Below are 17,301 nucleotides of genomic sequence, written 5' to 3' on the forward strand. Positions count from 1 at the left end.
AGTGATAGGGGACTCGATAGTTAGAGGTGCAGATAGGAGGTTCTGTGGTTGTGACAGAGAATCCAGGATGGTTTGTTGCCTCCCGGGTGCCAGGGTCAAGGACGTCTCTGATTGCTTGCATGACATTCTGAAGTGGGAGGGTGACCATCCAGATGTCGTGGTGCACATCGGTACCAATGACATAGCAAGGAAGAGTGAGGAGGTCCTGGAGAGTGAGTATAGAGAGCTTGGTAAGAAGATGAAAAGCAAGACCTCAAGGGTGGTAATCTCAGGATTGCTACCTGTGCTAGGTGCCAGTGAGGGTAGGAATAGGATGCTCTGGAGGATGAACAAGTGGCTGAGGAACTGGTGCAGGGGGCAGGGTTTCAGATTTCAGGATCATTGGGACCTCTTCTGGGGCAGGTGGGACCTGTACAAGAGAGACGGGTTACACTTGAACTACAGAGTGACCAATATCCTTTCAGGGAGGTTTGTTAGTGCTATTGGGGAGGCTTTAAACTAGATTTGCAGGGGGATGGGAACCAGAGTGCCAGAGCTGACAGTGTGGCTGGGGTGAAAATAAATGATGTTAAAAGTTCAAGCTAATCTGCTGATAGAAAGGTTGTGAGTGGTGGGAAAAATCTTCTGAGGTGTATATATTTCAATGCTAGGAGTATTGCGGGGAAGGCGGATGAGTTGAGGGTGTGGATTGACACGTGGAATTATGACGTTATAGCAATTAGTGAAACTTGGCTACAGGAGGGGCAGGACTGGCAGCTTAATATTCCAGGGTTCTGATGTTTCAGATGTGATCGAGGCAGAGGAATGAAAGGTGGGGGAGTAGCATTGCTTGTTAGGGAAAATATTACACCAGTGCTCAGACAGGACAGATTAGAGGGCTTGTCTACTGAGTCCTTATGGGTGGAGCTGAGAAACAGGAAAAGTATGGCCACATTAGTGGGATTGTATTATAGACCACCCAGTAGTCAATGAGACTTGGAAGAGCAAATCTACAGAGAGATAGCAGGCAACCGCAGGAAACATAAAGTTGTGGTGGTAGGGGATTTTAATTTTCCATACATTGATTGGGACTCCCATACTGTTAGGGGTCTAGATGGTTTAGAGTTTGTAAAATGTGTTCAGGAAAGTTTTCTAAATCAATATATAGAGGGACCAACTAGAGGGGATGCAATATTGGATCTCCTGTTAGGAAATGAGTTAGGACAAGTGACGGAAGTGTGTGTAGGGGAGCACTTTGGTTCCAGTGATCATAACACCATTAGTTTCAATTTGATCATGGACAAGGATAGATCTGGTCCTAGGGTTGAGGTTCTGAACTGGAAGAAGGCCAAATTTGAAGAAATGAGAAAGGATCTAAAAAGCGTGGATTGGGACAAGTTGTTCTCTGGCAAAGATGTGATTGGTAGGTGGGAAGCCTTCAAAGGGGAAATTTTGAGAGTGCAAAATTTGTATGTTCCTGTCAGGATTAAAGGCAAATTAAATAGGAATAACCAACCTTGGTTCGCAAGGGATATTGCAACTCTGATAAAGAAGAAGAGGGAGTTGTATGAAACGTATAGGAAACAGGGAGTAAATCAGGTGCTTGAGGAGTATAAGAAGTGCAAGAAAATACTTAAGAAAGAAATCAGGACGGCTAAAAGAAGACATGAGGTTGCCTTGGCAGTCAAAGTGAAGGATAATCCAAAGAGCTTTTACAGGTATATTAAGAGCAAAAGGATTGTAAGGGATAAAATTGGTCCTCTTGAAGATCAGAGTGGTTGGCTATGTGCGGAACCAAAGGAAATGGGGGAGATCTTAAACAGGTTTTTTGCGTCTGTCTTTACTAAGGAAACTGGCATGAAATCTATGGAATTAAGGGAAACAAGTAGTGAGATCATGGAAACTGTACAGATTGAAAAGGAGGAGGTGCTTGCTGTCTTGAGGAAAATTAAAGTGGATAAATCCCCGGGACTGACAGGGTGTTCCCTCGGACCTTGAAGGAGACTAGTGTTGAAATTGCGGGGGCCCTGGCAGAAATATTTAAAATGTCGCTGTCTACGGGTGAGGTGCCGGAGGATTGGAGAGTGGCTCATGTTGTTCCGTTGTTTAAAAAGGGATCGAAAAGTAATCCGGGAAATTATAGGCCGGTGAGTTTAACGTTGGAGGTAGCTAAGTTATTGGAGGGAGTAGTAAGAGACAGAATCTACAAGCATTTGGATAGACAGGGACTTATTAGGGAGAGTCAACATGGCTTTGTGCGTGGTAGGTCATGTTTGACCAATCTGTTGGAGTTTTTCGAGGAGGTTACCAAGAAAGTGGATGAAGGGAAGGCAGTGGATGTTGTCTACATGGACTTCAGTAAGGCCTTTGACAAGGTCCCGCATGGGAGGTTAGTTAGGAAAATTCATTTGCTAGGTATACATGGAAAGGTGGTTAATTGGATTAGACATTGGCTCAATGGAAGAAGCCAAAGAGTGGTGGTAGAGAATTGCTTCTCTGAGTGGAGGCCTGTGACTAGTGGTGTGCCACAGGGAACAGTGCTGGGTCCATTGTTATTTGTCATCTAAATCAATGATCTGGATGATAATGTGGTAAATTGGATCAGCAAATTTGCTGATGATACAAAGATTGGAGGTGTAGTAGACAGTGAGGAAGGTTTTCAGAGCCTGCAGAGGGACTTGGACCAGCTGGAAAAATGGGTTGAAAAATGGCAGATGGAGTTTAATACAGACAAGTGTGAGGTATTGCACGTTGGAAGGACAAACCAACGTAGAACATACAGGGTTAATGGTAAAGCACTGAGGAGTGCAGTAGAAGAGAGGGATCTGGGAATACAGATACAAAATTCCCTAAAAGTGGCATCACAGGTAGATAGGGTCATAAAGAGAGCTTTTGGTACATTGGCCTTTATTAATCAAAGTATTGAGTATAAGATTTGGAATGTTATGATGAGGTTGTATAAGGCATTGGTGAGGCCGAATCTGGAGTATTGTGTTCAGTTTTGGTCACCAAATTACAGGAAGGATATAAATAAGGTTGAAAGAGTGCAGAGAGGGTTTACAAGGATGTTGCCGGGACTTGAGAAACTCAGTTACAGAGAAAGGTTGAATAGGTTAGGACTTTATTCCCTGGAGCGTAGAAGAATGAGGGGAGATTTGATAGAGGTATATAAAATTATGATGGGTATAGATAGAGTGAATGCAAGCATGCTTTTTCCACTGAGGCAAGGGGAGAAAAAAGCCAGAGGACATGGGTTAAGGGTGAGGGGGGAAAAGTTTAAAGGGAACGTTAGGGGTGGCTTCTTCACACAGAGAGCGGTGGGAGTATGGAATGAGCTGCCAGATGAGGTGGTAAATGCAGGTTCTTTTTTAACACTTAAGAATAAATTGGACAGATACATGGATGGGAGGCGTATGGAGGGATATGGTCCGTGTGCAGGTCAGTGGGACTAAGCAGAAAATGGTTCGGCACAGCCAAGAAGGACCAAAAGGCCTGTTTCTGTGCTGTAGTTTCTATGGTTTCTATGAGCAGAATTAGGGCATTTGGCCCATCAAGTCTGCCCTGCCATTCCATCATGGCTGGTTTACTATCCCCCTCAACCCTGTTCTCCTTCTCCTGCCTTCTCCTCGTAACCTTTGATGCCCTTACTAATCAAGAACCTATCAACCTCAATTTTAAATATACCCAATGACTTGGCAACCATAGCCATCCATGCCCACAAATTGCACATATTCACCACCTCTGGTTAAAAAAAATTCTCCTCATCTGTCTTCTAAAGGGATATTCTTGTATTCCAAGGCTGTACCCTTCGGCCCCAAACTCCCCCACTATAGGAAACATCCCCTCTACATCCTCTCTAGTTGGACCTTTCAATACTTGATAGGTTTCCATGAGATCTCAACTCCACCCACTCACCCCCCAACATTCTTCTAAACTCTGGCTCATATTGGCCCAGAGCTATCAAAAGCTCCTCATACCTTTTCATTCAGTGCTAAAGCCAAACTGGTGATCCTAATGATTTACTAAATTGTCTTTTAAGAGCCTCTTAGATAGATACATGGAGGTTGGAAAAATAGAGGGCTATGTGCTTGGGAAATTCTAGGTAGCTTCTAGAGTAGGTTACAGGGTCGGCACAGCATTGTGGGCCGAAGGGCCTGTCATGTGCTGTAGATTTCTATGTTCTATAGACAATATTGAATGAAAAACTGCATTAGGGTGGTTTACATCCAGGGAATGTGCTTAAGTGGAACCAGTGCCGTTCCTGACAGAAACTCATTTAAGTTTGCTTTTCTCCTACTCTACAATCAAAGAAAGGACATCAGTTCTTTCAAACACCCCATGGCAGTCAAACAGTAGCAACACACAACAAATCTACCTGGAAGAGAGAAAAAAGAGAAATAAGTTACAAGAAATAATTCGTAGCTTTTCTCGCCTGTCTGTCACTTCCATCCCAGTGCCCCTCCTCCTTCTCTTTCTTGAATGGTCCACTCACCTCTCTTATCAGATTCCTTCTTCAACGGCCTTTATTTCATCTGCCTTTCCCCCTCACCTAATTTCTCTTATCACTTTCCAACGTGTACTCCTACCCCTCGCTCCACTTTTTATCCCTTTCTTTCCAGTACTGTTGATGGGTCTCAGCCTAAAACGTTGACTGATAATTCCTTTCTATAGATGCCGCTTAACTGCTGAGATCCTCCAGCATTTTGGATGTTTTGCTGAAGAAAGACAGAGCTTTCACAATTATTCAAAAGAACATGCAAGCCAATACAAGCCAAGACAGAGATACATGCATCAAGAATGCCATTTAAAGAGCAGAAAGGGGTTCACACCTTTGAAGTTGAGATCCTACAAAATATCTTCATGATGAAGAGTTCTGAGATCTTTCAATGAGTTGCCAATTATCAGGAAATACAAGACAAAGGAGCAGCATTAGGCCATTTCGCCCATCAAGTCTGCTCCACCATTTCATCATGCTGATTCATTTTCCTCTCAGCACAAACCTCCTACCTTCTCCCCATATCCTTTCTTGACATGAACAATCATTAGTCAATCAACCTCTGCTTAAATATATGTAAAGACTTGGCCTCCACAGCCACCTGCTTCAATGAATTCCACAGATTCTCCACTCTGTGGCTAAAGAAATTCCTCCTCATCTTCGTTCTGAAAGGAAGCCCCTCTATTCTGAGGGCATGTCCTCTGGTCCTAGACTTTCCCATCATAGCAAACATCCTCTTCATATCCATTCTATCAAGACATTTCAACATTCAATAGGTTTCAGTTAGGTCACCTCACCCCTCATTCTTCTGAATTCTAGTAAATACAGGCCCAGAGCCATCAAACGCTCTTCAGATGACAAGCCGTTCAATCCTGGAATCATTTTCATGACCTCCTTTGAACAGCCTCCGGTGTCAGCATATGCTTTCTGAGATAAGGGGTCCAAAACTGCCTACAATCCTCCAAGTGAGGCCTTACCAGTGCTTTATATATCCTCAACATTACATCCTTGGATCCTTGCTATGACATATGGAGATGTAATTGCAAGGCAATTAAGCAAATGGAACAAGGTATCAATCATCCACATTATAATCAGGAAATATGAACCCACAAAGTAGGATGTGAGGTTTTTTTTAATGTGTTAACTAAGTTCTACTATAGGGTGCAACCTGCACAAAATTCAATTAACAATACACTTTAGTGGTAATAATCAAAGTGTAGAGAAAGTAACTAAGACTGCACTGGAGATAATATTTTGCAGCTTCTTGAGAAGTAACTTTCTTGCAATGTAGGAATGAAGATTTTTTTTGTGTGTTTACTGGATTCTGCTATCAGATAAATAGCAGTACTCTACCAGCAAACAACAGGAATTCTGCAGATGCTGGAAATTCAAGCAACACACATCAAAGTTGCTGGTGAACGCAGCAGGCCAGGCAGCATCTGTAGGAAGAGGTGCAGTCGACGTTTCAGGCCGAGACCCTTCGTTCTTCCCGGACCTCCTGTCCCATGATCCTCTCGTGTCCCCTTTTGCCTATCACCTGTCCAGCTCTTGGCTCTATCCCTCCCCCTCCTGTCTTCTCCTATCATTTTGGATCTACCCCTCCCCCTCCAACTTTCAAATCCCTTACTCACTCTTCCTTCAGTTAGTCCTGACGAAGAGTCTCGGCCTGAAACGTCGACTGCACCTCTTCCTACAGATGCTGCCTGGCCTGCTGCGTTCACCAGCAACTTTGATGTGTGGTACTCCACCAGTACTGCTAATGAGATAAGTCTCGAGAAAGTAGCTTGGATTGGACTGAAGACTACCATTTTACAGTCTCCTTATAAATAACTATCTGTGAAGGAGTCACTAATAACATTGTATTATTAATACTGCCTTGCTTCAGTTATCTGGGAGATGAGACTATGGATACTGAGCAGGAAGATCTCCATAGTAACCACCTTCTGCCCCTAGTCCCCTTGCTCTTGCTGCACTTCTGACAGTGCGTCATGGCCCTCAGGCCATAAATCTCTTGCTCTGGAATCAGCCGCTGCCTTTGGTTTGCTCGGTAGTAGAGCATGCATAAAGATGCGATGACATCTCTACATCTACTTGCTGTGCATGCCTGAAAGAGCCCAGCATGATAAAAGAAACCAAATATTATCTTGATGAGACCAATAATATTTCCAGCCACCAGCCAGTACTTTCAGAGATATCACTACATCTCTTAAACTCTAGAAATTCCACAGATTCTGGAAATACAAGACAACACACACAAAACGCTGGAGGAACTCAGCGGTCAGGTAGCATATTTGGAGAGGAATAAACAATCAACATTTTGGACCAAGACCCTCCATCATGAATGGTAAAGAAGGAGGAACAAGCTGAAGCAAGGAGCTGGGTGGAGTTGACAGCTGGAAAAAGTAGAGGGCTGGAGAAGAAGGAGTCTGATAGGAGAGCACAGTGGATGATGATAGAAAGGGAAGGAGGAGGGTACCAGAGCAGATGGTCAGGTGAGGTGAAAATAAGGGGTAACAGGGGAGCTAGAATGGGGAATGGATAAAGAAAGAAGGGGGAAGGGGGAAAATTACCAGAGATTAGAGAAATCAATGTTCATGTTTATTCCTCTTCATAGAAGCTGCCTCACCTTCTGAGTTCCTCCAAAATTTTGTGTGTGTTACTCTTAATATCTCTGGTTGTACAGGATAATGAGTGAGCAGCTTTTGTTCTTAAGATCCATCCCTCCAAGCAGTAATAGCTGCAGAAAAGATCTGGTCATGTGCTCTCACAAACGTTGAAGGAATCATGCACAATGACATTGACCTTGTGGATATTTGATGCACTAAAACAAACAAAGTAAGGGAGTGGAAATCTTTTCTACTGGTGAAATGGTCTGTGTTCTTCATAGAAGCCCTTCTGGGAATGTGAGTGCTGAAAATGCTTCCCTGCACATGTAGGAGCCCAATAAATCAGTGTGCCAAATGTGGAATTTGTATTTCATTGAAATTAATATTTGTGAAACAATTACTTGCGATGACAGTGCCTGATGTCCTCTTAACTGCAGCAGTAGGGGGGAGATTGATTGATGAAGGAAGAGCAGTAGATGTAGTGTATATGGATTTCAGCAAGGCATTTGATAAGGTACCCCATGCAAGGGTTATTGAGAAAGTAAGGAGGCATAGGATCCAAGGGGATATTGCTTTGTGAATCTAGAAATGGCTTGCCCACAGAATACAAAGAGTGGTTTTAGACAGGTCCTGTTCTGCATGGAGGTTGGTGACCAGTGGTGTGCCTCAGGGATCTGTTCTGGGACCCTTCCTCTTCGTGATTTTTATAAATGACCTGGATGAGGAAGTGGAGGGATGAGTTAGTAAGTTTGATGATGACACAAAGGTTGGGGGTGATGTGGATAGTGTGGAGGGCTGTCAGAGGTTACAGTGGGACATAGATAGGATGCAAAACTGGGCTGAGAAGTGGCAGATAGAGTTCAACCTAGATAAGTGTGAGATGGTTCATTTTGGTAGGTCAAATATGATGGCAGAATATAGCATTAATAGTAAGACTCTTGGCAGCGTGGGGGATCAGAGGGATCTTGGGGTCCGAGTCCATAGGACACTCAAAGCAGCTGTGCAGGTTGACTCTGTGGTTAAGAAGGCATACGGTGTATTGGCCTTCATCAATTGTGGGATTGAATTTAGGAGCTGAGAGGTAATGTTGCAGCTATATAGGACCCTGGTCAGACCCCACTTGGAGTACTGTGCTCAATTCTGGTCACCTCACTACAGGAAGGATGTGGAAACCATAGAAAGGGTGCAGAGGAGATTGACAAGCATGCTGCCTGGATTGGGGAGAATGCCTTATGAGAATAGGTTGAGTGAACTTGGCCTTTTCCCCTTGGAGCGATGGAGGATGAGAAGTGACCTGATGGAGGTGTATAAGATGATGAGAGGCATTGGTCGTGTGGATAGTCAGAGGCTTTTTCCCAGGGCTGAAATGGCTGCCACAAGAGGTCACAGGTTTAAGGTGCTTGGGAGTAGGCCCAGAGAAGATGTCAGGGGTAAGTTTTTTACTCAGAGTGGTGAGTGTGTGGAATGGGCTGCCGGCAACAGTGGTGGAGGCAGATACGATAAGATCTTTTAAGAGACTTTTGGATAGGTACATGGAGCTTAGAAAAATAAAGGGCTATGGGTAACCCTAGTAATTTCTAAGGTAGGGACATGTTCAGCACAACATTGTGTTCTGTAGGGCGTATTGTGCTGTAGGTTTTCTATGTTTCTATGTAGCAGGAATTTCTATGTGGTAAAATCCAGTGGCAGTGAAGTTTAAAATTAATGACCAGAGGTCATCTTCTGTGCTTTCCCAGCATTTTCTGTTCTTGTTTCAGAGTTCAAGCATCTGCAGATTTTTGTTTTGATATTTTTTTCAATCTATTTTCTTCAGCACCTTAAATAAACATGTCTGTTCACAAAAACAAGTACCTTGGTGATATCAATGAGAAGTAATATAAAATGGGCTTCTATAAATGAATCGAATATGGTGACATATACACACTTTGATAATACATTTACTTTGAACTTTGATGTCCATTAACAAGCTGCTGATTCCAAAACCATTAATGGCACCCCTGGTAAATGGATTTGGACAGGATCTGCACTTCAGCCAGAGGAAATATTTACCCTGAGAAACTGAACATGGAAATGCCTCAGCAGTTGCTCCAAATATCATAAACTTTGTTTCCCAGATGTTCTAGAACACACCTCATTCCATCCAAAGGAGAGAACTTCAAAGACAAGTTGCAGGCTTGCCAGCACCCTGAATTTTATGAGTTTAAGTGGAATGGAATTTAGCTCACAGCTCATGAATCAATAGTTTTGCTGTGGGTTTGGTATCCAACTCGTCCGTAACATTTAGGCTCCCCATGATGTCTTACTGGTGATCATGTTTTCTCTGGAGTACAATTTGCAGTTAAAGATAGATGATTAGAGCTGCTGATAGGCATATTTAACTGTGTGTACCTATCAGGGCAAAGGGCCTGTGCTTTAAATACATTTCAACATTGTACATTTGTTGTCGCTTGCTTAATATAAATCAGCTATCTTCCTCTTGTACCTGCTAATTCTGAAAAAATAAGTCAGTGAAGGAGAAGAATTTGGAAATAATCAGTGTACAAATACCAAAGGCGCTATCCTTCAATCCTTCAAATACTAGTATCTACAAACTGAGAAGCAACAGTTAAGAACCCTGTGTCTACAATCATTAACAATGAATCTTAAAAGATGTAAAAGATCTTACTGAAGAAAATTAAGGAATGATCCAAAAATATCCACGGATTAGTTAACATTTTATATTCAAAAATATATTACTACACAATCGTTAGTTCTTCTGTAGATTGAAAAGACATTTTAAGTTTGAATAATTCATGCTTTGTAACTTTTTAAATAGCTTTCCTGAATGAACTGACTTAGAAAACATAGAAAACCTAAGCACAATACAGGCCCTTCGGCACACAAAGCTGTGCCAAACATGTCCTTACCTGAGAAATTACCTGGGGTTACCCTTAGCCCTCTATTTTACTAAGCTCCACGTATCTATCCAGGAGTCGCTTAAAAGATCCTATTGTATCCGCCTCCACCACCGTCGCCGGCAGCCCATTTCACACACTCACCACTCTCTGCGTAAAAAACTTACCCCTGGTATCTCCTCTGTACCTATTTCCAAGCACCTTAAAACTGTGTCCTTTCATGCTAGCCATTTCAGCCCTGGGAGAAAGCCTCTGACTATTCACACGATCAATGCTTCCCATCATCTTATACACCTCTTTTTCAGACTTCAGAACGTTTTTCTTAGATGATAATCCACAACTCCCTTCTTTTCCCTGGATGATTGTAGATATCTGCTAAGGAATGCCAGCAGTGGATATCCTAGTTTAGATCATTTTTGTACAAAATCCGCTGTTCTCGCTGAACACAGCATGATCTCCTCTTCACTAAACTTACTAAACACAGCACAGGCATCTGTTTGCAACATACAGAAAATGCTGGAGGAAGTCAGTAGGGCAGGCAGCATCCATGGAAATGAATAAACAGTTGCCATTTCGGACTGAGGCCCTTCGTCAGGACAGGAAAAAAGGGAGAAGTCACCAGAATAAAAAGGTGGGAGGAGGGAGAGGAGGATAACTAGATGATAGGTGATGCCAGGTAGGTGAGAGAGGTAAAGGTCTGGGGAAGAAAGGAGCTGACAGGAGAAGAGAGTGGACCATAGGAGAAAGGAAAGGAAGGGGGATGGGCACCGGGGGGGGGGGTGATAGGCAGGTGAGAAGAGGTAAGAAGCCAGAGTATGGAATAGAAAAGGGGAGGAGGAGGGAAAATATTTTTACTGGATATTCATGGCATGAGGTTGGAGGCTACCTGGACAGAATATAAGAAGGTGTTGCCCCCTCCACCATGAGGATGGCCTCATCGTGGAACAAGAGGAGGCCATGTACTGACATGGCATAACGGGAATGGGAATGGAAATTAAAACATTTGACCACCAGGAAGATGGAGAAGATGTGCTCAACAGTGGTCCCCCAATTGATGACAGATCTCACCAAAGTAGAGCAGGCCACGTCATGAGCACTGGATTCAATGGACAACCTCAGCAGATTTACAGGTGAAATGTCACTTGACCTGAAAGGACTGTTTGGGGCCCTGAATGGAGGTGAATAGGCAGGTGTAGCACTTTGACAACTTGCCAGGATAACTGCCAGGAGGGAGAATAGTGGGGAGGGGTGAATGGACAAGGGAATCATGGAGGAAACGATCCCTGCATAAAGTGGAGAATGGGTGAGGGGTGAGGTAAGGATGTGTATCCATTACACATCTCTGTAATGGCTGTCTCTGTTGCCAAGTATTTCCATCCTGTTCTCATGCGCTCTTGACCTACCTCTACCATTCAGTATCACAAACATCCAAAATTTCCAAAGAAAAACTGAAAATGTAATTTGCATTCTCTTCCTTTTGAAAATTTAACTTCAGAACTTGTTTACATTTTGATTGGACTTTTGATGGGGTAGATAAGTTGTTCCCAAAGTGAGCAATATTGGCCCCCTGCAGGCAGTTGGGCATGTCTAAGGGGCAATAAAGATAAACAGGGTAGTCGGGGCACTCAGTAGCTGGGGGGAGACAGCTGAGGGATTACAAACTTAAGACAAAAAAAGAATTATTTATTATAAGCATTTGATGCTCAGTTCCTCTGAATTGATTACAATGATGATGTAATCACCTTATCTCTTGCTAACCCACAGCTCTCTTTGACTATGCTCAAAGCGCATTATAGTTGTTAAAAAAACAATGCAATGCATCTGTACTTGGCAGATCATAAGAAAGCTGGACCAAAGAAATTGTGTTTTATGGGCTCAGCCCATATACATATTGCCATCTGTAGTACGGTGGTAGCTAGTATGATTCCCATATTCTGATCACACAGTGACAAATTTCCTGTGGCTTAGGGTATGGTGTTCAGTGGGTTGAAGTTCAGCATCTACACTTTTGAATGGTCTTGATCAAATTTCTCTGGCCTATGGGCCAACTGAGACATTGCTGCTCTACTTCAGGCAGAGTGATAATTTGCTGAAGCTATCATGATGTCATAACATTCCCCTTTATTGACTACAGCATTTGAGGTTTGACTTAAACAGTAGGCCATTAACTGCGGTCATTAATCCATAACAAAACTGGCAGAAGTAGACCAAATGAAAAAGAGGTGTAGACAGTTTAGTGTGGAGTATCTGAGATATGGATTTTTTTTATACCAGCACCAAACAAACAACTGCAGCCAATGTGTATGTTGTGTGAAATAGTTCTTTCAGATGAAGCAATGAAACCATCCATGCTCCTTGAACGTTTGAAGAGAATACATTCTGATAAAGCAAACACCAACTTGGCCTATTTTCTGTCACTTCATGAAAAATTTCAAGGAAGGAAAATACTTCAAAATATATTTGCCTTCACTTCACAACAAAACCGTGATGGCTTACTTGCTTCATATAACATTTCAAGCCCTATACAATTGGAGAATAACTGATTCTGCCAGCAGTAAGGAAGGCTCTGAGTATGGTTTGCATGAATCTCTTGACCAAATAATTACAGTGATCCCGCTCAACAACAACCCTATTCAAAGACAAATGGTTAAATATCTGAGAATACGAAACACACATTGATAAGACAACAGAATTTGCTCTGCAGATGGATGAGTCAACTTTGCCAGGCAATGAATCTTTACTTCTTGGTTATATTTGGTTCATAAAAGATGAAAACATAGTTCAAAAGTTGTTATTTGCAAGGGGACTGGAAACAGATATGAAAGAGTGGTCAATATTTCAGGTTGTGAAGCAATTTTTCAAAGAGATGAATATTCTGCTCACCAGCATTCTTGCGTGTGCAACAGATGGGGCACCACCAATGACATGATGCCACTGTGGGGTTATTACTTGAAAAAGGCTGTACTTAAAATATTTACCATTCACTGTGTAATTCACACACAACATCCGTTCACTAAAATATCTAAGTGATCAGCTGCACAACTCATTAAATACAGTTATCACAGTGGCAAATAAAATCATGCCCTATGCTTTCAATTCTCAACTATTTTTACAGCTTGGTATTGAGAATGATAAATAGCTTGAACACTTGCTGTTGCACACAGAACTCAGATGGATCTCAAAAATTGCCTGAGACAATTTTATACACTTTTTTGAAACTGTAAAAAAATTCTTTAAAGACTCGAATGCTTCATTCAGTAATCCACTCAAGAATATTTGGCATGACACTGTTTACTTGTCAGAATTGTTCATAAAATTTAATGAAATAAATCTTCAAGTGCAAGGAACTTAAGTGAATCTTATCAAAGTCAAATCAGTCATCTCTACATTTCTGTCCAAATTAACTCTATTTAAATGCAACGTTGACTACTGTGATGCTTTACAATTTCTAAGCCTCTCTGAGTGGGAAGAGAAAGGAAGAATACCAGACAATCTTCAAGTATACTGTGCTGACCGGACTGAAATGTATCAGGACATGTCATAAAGATTTTAGGATTTTCACTCAATCCAAATTCCAGATTGGGTAATAAATCCATTCCCGAACACTTGTAACGGGGAATTACCTGGTAGGATGGAGGAAGATCTGATCTCGTTACAAAATGACTTCGAGGTGAAGCTGAGGTTTAAAAATTCATATCAAGATATTTGGTGGCAGAAATAAATCTCTGAATGGTATTCTGCACTATGGAAAAAGGTTGTTGTGTTCTTTATGTCCTGCCGAAGGGTTTCGGCCTAGAACGTCGACTGTATTTTTTTCCACAGATGATGCCTGGCCTACCGAGTTCCTCCAACATTTTGTGTGTGTTGTTTGGATTTGCAGCATCTGCAGATTTTCTTTTGTTTGAGATGTTCTTTATTGCCTTTCCAACATCATATTCAGTGGAGCATTGTTTCATTTGCCCAGCTTCTGCAAATTACTGACTGTGGGGATCTGAGACTCCTTCTAAGTGACATTCAGCCTGACTTTGAGATGCTTCTAATTGAAAAGTGAAAAATGTATGTTCCAACATTGTTTTTACTATAGTTAAATAAAGAAATAATAGTACAGTATTTGTCACTTTAAATCAATTTGAAAATTTTTTTTCAAACATTTGTCACTGCTTTGAATATGCAGTTCCTATTTTCTTTCACTACACATCATAAATCAAGGTTCTTTATAGTGCTTATGCAATGGCTGGAAAGGGAAGCGCTGGGGTGCTAGGGATGTTATCAGGGAGCCAAGGGGGCAGTAACTCAAAAACTTTTGGGAGGCACTGGGGTAAATCATGAAAACCTGACAGAAATGTTGGCATTTCAATTAGACAATTCCTTGAAGTGAAGGATGATTTACTTCTATTCCAGTTTTATGATTAATGCAAAGACTAATGAAGCTAATGAGGGATCAGTGGTCTCCCCCACAGGTCGGGCAGAGGGTATGTAGTCTGTAAGGTGATCCACATGATACTTACTTTATACTTTATTGTTGCCAAACAATTGATATTAGAATGTACAATCATCACAGCGATACTTGATTCTGCACTTCCTGCTCCCTGGATTACAAATCGATAGTAAGTATTAAAAATTTGAATTATAAATCATAAATAGAAATAGAAAAATGGGAAGTGAGGTAGTGCAAAAAAAAACGAGATGCAGGTCCGGATATTTGGAGGGTACGGCCCAGATTTGGGTCAGGATCCGTTCAGCAGTCTTATCACAGTTGGAAAGAAGCTGTTCCCAAATCTGGCCGTACAAGTCTTCAAGCTCCTGAGCCTTCTCCCAGAGGGAAGAGGGACGAAAAGTGTGTTGCCTGGGTGGGTTGTGTCCTTGATTATCCTGGCAGTACTGCTCCGACAGCGTGAGGTGTAAAGTGAGTCCAAGGACGGAAGATTGGTTTGTGTGATGTGCTGCGCCGTGTTCACGATCTTCTGCAGCTTCTTTTGGTCTTGGACAGGACAACTTCCATCCCAGGTTGTGATGCACCCTAGAAGAATGCTTTCTACGGTGCATCTATAAAAAATAGTGAGGGTTTTAGGTGACAGGCCAAATTTCTTTAGTTTTCTCAGGAAGTAGAGGTGCTGGTGGGCCTTCTTGGCAGTGGACTCTGCTTGGTTGGAATGAGTCAGGTCATTTGTGATATTGACCCCAAGGAACTTAAAGCTTTTGACCTGTTCCACTTGCACACTATCAATGTAAATTGGGTCATGCGGTCCGCTACTCCTCCTGAAGTCAACAAGCAATTCCTTCATCTTGCTGACGTTGAGGGATAGGTTATTGTCTTTGCACCATGCCACCAGGTTCTTAATTTCCTCTCTGTACTCAAACTCATCATTACCCGAGATACGGCCTACAATTGTTGCGTCATCAGCAAACTTATATATTGAGTTCGATGGAAACTTGGCTACACAATCATGGGTGTACAGTGATTACAGCAGGGGGCTGAGTCCACAGCCTTGTGGGGCACCGGTGCTCAGAGTGATTGTAGAGGAGAGCTTGTCCCCTATTTTTACAGCCTGGGTCCTGTCTGTGAGGAAGTTGAAGATCCAGCTGCAGATCTGAGTGCTAAGGCCCCGGTTCCGGAGCTTAGGAATCAGCTTATTTGGAATGATGGTATTAAAGGCAGAGCTGTAGTCAATGAAAAGGAGCCTTATGTATGCGTCTTTATTCTCCAGGTATTCTAAGGAGGAATGTTGGGCCAGAGGGATGGCATCTGCCGTTGACCTGTTGCTCCGGTAGGTGAATTGCAAAGCGTCGAGGTTGACCGGTAGGCTGTGGTTGATGTGTGCCATAACCAATCGCTCGAAGCACTTCATAGCAATTGATGTCAGAGCCACAGGTCGATAGTCATTCAGGCATGCCACCTTGCTCTTCTTCGGTACTGGGATTATCGTTGCTTTCTTAAAACACGAGGGGATCTTAGACTGAAGCAAGAAGCATGATCCCGAGTCTCCTCTTATGCCAAGATGAGGCCACCCTCAGGGTGGAGGAGCAACACCTTATATTTTTCTAGGTACCCTCCCACCTGATGGTATGAATAACTATTTTTTCTTCCAGTAAACAAATTTCCTCCCCCTTTCCTTTATTCCTCACTCATTTTCATTTCTTCTCACCTGTTTATTATTCCCTCCTGGATCCCCTCCTCCTTCCCTTTCTCCTATTGATAGGAGCAGAGAGTGAACTGATTCTTTCTTCTTCAGTCCTTGACATTTCCCAACCAGCTCGCTTCTCCTATCATTTTCCAGCTAGCCTTTTCCCCCTCCCCCCACCTTTTTATGCAGGCATGTTCCCCCTTCCTTCTCAGTCCTGAAGAGCACAAAACATCGACTGTTGATCAATTTCCATAGATGCTACCTGAACTGCTGAGTTCCTCCAGCATTTTGTATGTGTTGCTTTGGATTTTCAGAATCTGCAGACTTTCTCCTGTTTGTGATGCACTCCTCCTGAAGTTTTCTTTGGTCTCCCATGTGTTCCTAATGGACTCAGTGCCATCACAGGTAATAAATATCCAACCCGAGAAATCACTGAGTGAAAATTCTTGTTAGTAAATGAGATGATGCATTTTTTTAATTTCCAGTAAGTGTTTGTGAACAACTTGAGGGAGTCTTCTTTATTTACCTGGAAATCACTTGATATAGACTGACATAGTATGTTTTACGTGGGAGTCTGCTCTCATGCATGTAATTAATATGGCCCAAGTTAACCTAAAATTAATGTGAAACATCAACTCCCTGTTTATTTCTCCATATTTGCTGCAACATGCTGTGTTTCAAGCATGTTCTGTTTCTGACTAAAATCTCGACTTTGGCAGATCTATCAAAGAGCCTGCACTGCGTGATCAAAATTTTAAGAAAGGAGGAATGCTGCCATTGGATTCTGAAAAGTAAGAGTGGGTTGCCATAGCAGCAAATTCATTATATTGAAGTATTGTTCTAACTTTAAGTCAGTACCTGTGTATAATCATTTTTTTCCATGTCTAGGTGGGCTATTAAATGTTCTGAATTTTCAGTTACACGAGAGATTCTGCAGATGCTGTAAATCCAGAGTAAGACATACAAAATCCTTGAGGAACTCAGCAGATCAGACAGCATCTATGGAAAGGAATAAACAGTTCTCATTTGAGCTGAGATCAGGTCTCGCCCCAAAAGGTCGACTATTACAAAGTTCAAAGTAAATTTATTATCGAAGTACGTACATGTTATCATATACAACCCTAAGATTTGTTTTCTTGTAGGTATACTCAATAAGTCCAATAACCATAATAGACCACACCAACAGAGTGTATAACCAGTGT

This window comes from Mobula hypostoma, chromosome 2 (assembly GCF_963921235.1).
Source record: "Mobula hypostoma chromosome 2, sMobHyp1.1, whole genome shotgun sequence".
Taxonomy (NCBI): Eukaryota; Metazoa; Chordata; class Chondrichthyes; order Myliobatiformes; family Myliobatidae; genus Mobula; species Mobula hypostoma.